Here is a 7,224-nt window from a genome sequence, read left to right as displayed (position 1 = left end):
TTCTCCATGAAGGCTCCAGCCCTACAGCAGGCTTCTGCCTGGACATCCAGGCTTTTACATACTTCTTCTGAAATCTAGGTGGAGGTTTCCAAGCCTCAACTCTTACACTCTGCACACCTGCAGGCTTAACACCACGTGGAAGCTGCCAAGGCTTATAGCTTACACTCTCTGAAGCAGTGGCCTGACCTGTACCTGGGCCACTTTGAGCCATTGTTGGAGCTAGAGTGGCTGGGATGTGAGGAGCAGTGTCCCTGGGTCTGGCCCAGGAAACCATTCTTCCTTCCTAAGCCTCCTTAGGCTTGTGATGGAAGTGGCTGCCTCTAAGGTCTCTGAAATGCCTTCGAAGCCACCTTCCCATTGTCTTGGCTATCAGCATTTGCCTTTCTTTTAGTTATGAAAATTTCTGCAACCTACTTAATTCCTCTCCTGAAAGTGGGCTTTTCTTTTCTACCATATGGCCAGGATACAAATTTTCCAAACCTTTACACTCTGCTTTCCTTTTAAATATGAGTTCAAGTTTCAGGTCATTTCTTTGCTCACACATATGAGCATAGGTTGTTAGAAGTTGCCAGACCACATGTTGAACACTTTAAAACTTAGAAATTTATTCTGCCAGATACCCTAAATGATCTCTCTCAAGTTCCAAGTTCCACAGATTCCTAGGGTAGGGACACAATGTTTCCAAGTCCTTTGCTAACACTTAACAAAAGTGATCTTTGTTCCAGTTCCTAATAAGTTCCTCATTTCTGTATGAGACCTCCTCAGCCTGGACTTCATTATCCCTATCACTATCAGCATTTTGGTCAAAACAATTTAACAAGTCTCCAGGAATTTCCAAATTTTCCCTCATCTTCCTGTCTATTTCTGAGCCCTCCACACTCTTCTAACCTCTGCCTGTTACCCAATTCCAAGGCTGCTTCCACATTTTCAGGCATTTTTATAGCAATGCCCCACTCCTCGGTACCAATTTTCTGTTTTAGTCCGTTCTTGCACTGCTATAAAGAAATACCTGAGACTAACTAATTTATAAAGAAAAGGGATTTAATTGGCTCACAGTTCCACAGGCTGTACAGAAAGCATAGTGGCTTCTGTTTCTGGGGAGGCCTCACAGAGCTTTCAATCATGGTGGAAGGCAAAGGGGGAGCATGGCATCTTCCATAACAGGAACAGGAGCAAGAGCGAGTGTGGGGAGGTGCTACATACTTTTAAACAACCAGATCTTACAATAACTCACTCACTATCACAAGAATAGCACTAAGGCAATGATGTCAACTCATTCATGAGAACTCCTCCCCCATGATCTAATCACTTGCCACTAAGCCCCACATTTATTTTTACATAAACAAGTAAGTTCCCCTTTTCTTTGCTATCACTGTCATTCAGATGTGTGCTGGTAAAGCAGGTTCAAAAGAAAAGTCTGATCTGTAGCATTTGCTGATATCTGCAGTATTAATATTCCCACTATTGCTGAGGGCCAGCTACCAACTAATTTTTTGGCAAAATTCCTGAATATTTTATTTTTATTTATATATTTATTTATATTTGATTTTATTTTTTGAAACGGAGTTTCGCTCTTGTTGCCCAGGCTGGAGTGCAATGTCATGATCGCGGTTCACCACAACCTCTGCCTCCCAGGTTCAAGTGATTTTCCTGCCTCAACCTCCCTAGTAGCTGGGATTACAGGCATGTGCCCCCACGCCTGGCTAATTTTGTATTTTTAGTAGAGATGGGGTTTCACCATGTTGGTCAGGCTAGTCTCAAACTCTTGACCTCAAGTGATCCACCCGCCTTAGCCTCCCAAAGTGCTGGGATTACAAGCGTAAGCTACCGTGCCTGGCCCTGAATATTTTAGAATCAGATTTAACAAATCTGTACAAGCAAGCTCCAGTACACCATGGCTACCCAGCTTTTAGATTTAGAAAGTTTTTCTCCATAACAAGATAAGATAGATATATGTGTATGTGTTCTTCTCAAATGTATTTTTTTAGTATTTTAATTTTCAATTATCCAAGTAATAAATGTTTACTGAAGAAAAATCAGGAAATATAAATAAATGTTAAAATATTTAAATAAATAGTAATCTCACCAAATAGAATCACACCAATATCATTTTTAGAGCAACCATGCAGTCATTTTTCTCTATATATTAACATTCTTTAGATTCTTGGCTCCTACTGCAAATTGTGGTTCAGAAAGTTTATAACAATTTATCTACTTATACATGCCCAAGTGCATGCACACACACATAGCATCATACTATGTATACTGTTTGTAATATGCTTGTCTTAATCTATAATCTATCATAAATATTTTTTCATGCCAGTAATTATCCATCTACAATTTCATGATTATTGGCTGGATAATATAACATTTTATTTATAATGCAATTTTTAATATTTTCATTTATAATGTATTTTACCAATCTTCTGTTGTTGGATATTTAAATTACTTCCAATTTTCACAATTAGAAATAATTCTGCAATAAGCAGCAATATTGCCTTGGGATGTGTATGAACAATTATTTTCTTTTCTTGTTTTTGAGACAGAGTTTTGCTCTTGCTGCCCAGGCTGGAGTGCAATGGCACGATCTCGGCTCACCACAACCTCCACCTCCAGGGTTCAAGCGATTCTCCTGCCTCAGCCTCCTGAATAGCTGGGATTACAGGCATGCACCACCACGCCCGGCTTATTTTGTGTTTTTAGTAGAGACAGGGTTTCTCCATGTGGGTCGGGCTGGTCTCGAACTCCCAACGTCAGGTGATCCACCCACCTTGGCCTCCCAAAGTGTTGGGATTACAGGCATAAGCCACTGCACCTGGTTGAACAATTTTTTAAAATATATATTTTATAAAGTGGACTTTTTGAACCAATAGACATAAACCAATACCATTATTCTTTGCCTTTTTTTCTATTACTACACACGAAAAGTCTTTTTTATTAATTACTTAACCCAAATTTAGGATACTTTTTTTAGATTGCTCATCTGCCATATAATTCATAGCCTACCAACAATTTTGGTTTCTCTTCTCATCTGTTGGTCATACTGATTACACAATAAGGTGTTGACTGGAACTTTTCCTATGACTTGTGTCCAAAACTGAAGACAAAGAAGTATTATGTACCACATTCTATAAAAGCTGCTAACAACTGGAGCATGTCCCCCAGGACATTCTAAGAAACAGTTGAACCAGATAGCACTGTCCACAGCATCGCCTCACCCTACCTCCCTCATTCACCTGAGAATGCTGGGGAGGGTGGCAGGAGAGTCAGCAGCACCAGGAGATGAGGGTTTATGATGTAAGCCGGCAAGCTCTTCTCCCTGTGCAAGAGATGACATCTCTTTCTCAAGCCAAGTGAAGGGGGAATAACAGTAAAATTACTCACAGACACCGAACAGGCAAATCAGGCATTTCTTTACTCAAGAGGATGCTTGTTTTGATGCAGCAATGTGCAGGATCACCCTCTGAGGTTGATCCCCCCTGCCCCTCTGAGCAGTCTTAGAGAACATTACACGTGCCCCCTGGGGGTTCAGGAGTGTAAGTTAGTACAGGGACTGGTGTCTACTCTGTTGGAGATTTCCACTGGACCAACCCTTGCCAACTGGCAATTAGAGACTGTGGTATCAGGTACCTGGGAAAGGGGGTGTATCTCCATCTCAGCATCCCTTGGGCCACACACACACAAAAAGGCACAGGAAGGCTTCATCAGCTCCTGTGGCTCCATGCAAGGGAGAATGGAGGCCATAGGATAAGACCAGAGCTATAGGAAAGAGAGCCATCTGGTCATCCTGAGCCCTTGAATGACTTTGTGGAATAGACACAGCTTACCTATTCTAGACCTCTTAGCTATACTTTTTCTATTATATAAGAAAGAAATAAACCTCAATCTTATTTAAGCCTCTGTATTTGAGGTCTCCCTGTCCTGCAGCTTAGCCTATACCTTAATCAACACAATTACAGAAAAGGATATCCTCCTTCTTACCACTCATCCCTGGTCTCCACATCAGAAAAGCTAGATCTGGGAGAGGGAGGGGCAAGAAGAGTGTATCTCAGATAAACCATGCCTACCTCCAAAATATATGCCAAGGTTGAGCTACAGACCTAGCCTGTGATATGCAGAAAGAAGGTGAGCTTTAGATGGAGATGGAGATTTAGAATTTTAAACTAGATTGCAGTATCAATATCTCAAAAGGACTGGAGAAGTATTAAATCTGCTCAAGATATCACTAAGGAGTGACAAGGGGAGAATTTCAGAATCCAGTTGATGGAATGACTGAGAAAAATAAAAACTACTCCATATTTGGACTAGATGATGTTGAGATTCCTCATAAACTAACTGTAATTGAAATTCTCAGAAAGTCCCTGTGGTTTTAGAAATCCCCTCAGGTCTTTTACTCCCTGTAGTTTAGTCTCATTCCTTTCTAATCAAATCAGTCTCCAGAAACCTAGGCAGAAATACTTCCTCCTTTCCCCATATTTGTGGTCTCACTCTCTTTAAAACTCACACACTCTCACCATTTCTATCCCAGGTCTCTATCCACTGTCTCTTTCCTATGCTCTTACATCCATCCACCCTATTCTCTTTGCCTATTACTCCTTTCTTTGTACCTCTGACTTTCCAAGCAGGTTCTTTCAGAGTCTTCACTCTTTCCAGGATAACATTTCTTTTCTGCTGCCACACTCAGAACTGAGTCTCCAGGGCATCAGAGATGGTCATGCCAACCCCAGAGGACTGGGTTGAATAGTGTCCTCCATCCACCCTCCGAGCATTTATGTCCATTTATTTCAGATTTATTCTGAAATCTCAGAATGTGACCTCGTTGAAAAAAGAGTCTTTGTAGATCTAATTAAGTTAAGGACCAAGATGTGATGGCATCAGATTAAGAAGGCCCCTAAATCCAACTAGAGTGTCCTTGTAAGAGACAGGAAAAAAAAAGACAGAGGCTTGGAGGAGAACACCATGTGAAGACACAGGCACAAATTATTGATTATTTAACCCAAATTTAGGATGCCTTTTTTTTTTTTTTTTAGATTGCATATCTGCCATGTAATTCAATAGCCTACCAATATTTTTTGTTTCTCTTCTCATCTGTTGGTTCTACTGATTACATAACAGGGTGTTGACTGGAACTTTTCTTATGACTTGGGTCCAAAACTAAAGACAAAGAAGTATTATGTGCCACATTCTATAGAAAGCTGCTAACAATTGGGGCATGTCCCCCAGGGCGTTCTAAGAAGCAGCTGATGCATCTGCAAACCAAGGGACGCCAAGGTTTGCCAGCAACTACCAGAAGCTAGGAGAGAGGAAAGGGATGATTTCTCCCTGACAGCCTCTGGAAGGCACCAACCCTGCCAACCTTGATTTCTGACTTCTGCCTTCCTGAAATGGGAGAAATACATTTCTGTTGTTTTAAGCCACCCTGTTCATGGTAATTTTTTTGGTAGCCACAGGAAACTAACACATCCAACAACACTGCCAATTTGATGTTTTCTTTGCTTATGGTGTTCTTTCACTTCCAACTTTGCACCCACTGTGCCCTCCCCTTTGAAGGGTCTTCCCAGCCACATGCCCAGGACCCTTTCCAGCCACATGCCCAGGACCCCCCTGATGAAAGACCTTTCATCAAGGCTCATCCTAGCAGCCCTCCCTGGTCACTAACCTAGGTTTCTCTTCCCTTTTGCTATGGTCTGAATGTTTGTGTTCCCCCCAAATTCATATGGTGAAATCCTAGCCCCTAAAGGGATAATGTAGTCAGCCCTTCATATCCATGGATTCCACATCCATAGATTCAAACAACCATGGATTGAAAATATTCAATAAATGAATAAATAAATAATAACAATACAATAGTACAAAATAATAAAAATAAAATACCATATAGTATAACAACTACATAACATTTACATATATTGTATTAGGTATTGTAAGAAATCTAGAAATGACCTAAGCATATGGGAGGATGTACATAGGTTATATGTAAATAGTACACTTTTTTTTTCAGAGTCAGTGTCTTGCTCTGTTGCCCAGGCTACAGTGCAATGGCATGATCATAGCTCACTGCAGCCTGGAATTCCTGGGCTCAAGCAATCCTCCCACCTCAGCCTCTTGAGTAGTTGGGACTACAGGCATGTGCCACCATGCCCATCTAATTTTTATATTTTTTTTTTGAGGAGGTGGAGTCTCACTATGATGCCAAGGCTGGAAGTATGCCATTTTATATATGGACTTGAGCATTCACAGACTTTGGGATCTACAGGGCTCCTGGAACCAATCCCCTGTGGATATGGAGGAACAGCTGTATTAAGAGTTGGGGATGTTGGGAGACAATTAGGTCATGAATGTGGAGCCTTCATGAATGGGATGAGTGCCCTCCCCCATGTGAGGATACAGTGAAAAGACAAGCCATCTATGAACCAGGAAGTGGGGCCCTCGCCAGGCACCAAATCTGTCAGCAGCTTGACCTTGGACTTTACAGCCTCCAGAACTATAAGCCATATATTTCCATTGTTTATAAGCTACTCAATTTGTGGTACAGTCATGCACTGCATAACAATATTTCACTCAGCAGCCATGGCCCTATAAGATAATAATGAAGATAAAAAATTCCTATGGCCTAGTAACATTGTAGTGCAATGTATTACTCACATGTTTGTGGTGATGCTGCTGTAAACAAACATACTACACTGACAGTCATATAAAAGCATAGCACATGCAATTACATACAGCTCATAATACTTGATAATGATAATAAGCAACTATGTTACTGGTTTCTGTATCTAGTAGACTATAATTTTAATCATTATTTTAGAGTGTACTCCTACTTGTTTTTTAAAAGCTAACTATAAAAAAGCCTCAAGCAGGTCCTTCAGGAGGTTTTCCAGAAGAAGGCATTGTTGTTATCGGAGACGATGGCTCCATGCATGTTATTGCCCCTGAAGACCTTCCAAAGGAACAAGAGGTAGAGGTAGAAGACAATGATATTGATATTGACCCTATGTAGACCTGGGCTAATGTGTGTCTGTGTGTGTGTGGGTCTCAGTTTTTAATAGAAAAGTTTAAAAAGTGAAAAATAAAAATAAAAAATTTTAAAATAGAAAAAACATAAAATAAAGATATAAAGAAGGAAAATATTTTTATATAGCTGTAGAATGTGTTTGTGTTTTAAGCTAAGTGTTATTACTAAAGAGCCAAAAAAAATTTTAAAGCAAAAAGTTGATAAAGTGA

The sequence above is a fragment of the Papio anubis genome, chromosome 3 (assembly GCF_008728515.1).
Source record: "Papio anubis isolate 15944 chromosome 3, Panubis1.0, whole genome shotgun sequence".
In the NCBI taxonomy this organism is placed as follows: Eukaryota; Metazoa; Chordata; class Mammalia; order Primates; family Cercopithecidae; genus Papio; species Papio anubis.
Note: the sequence above shows the minus strand (reverse complement) of the source record.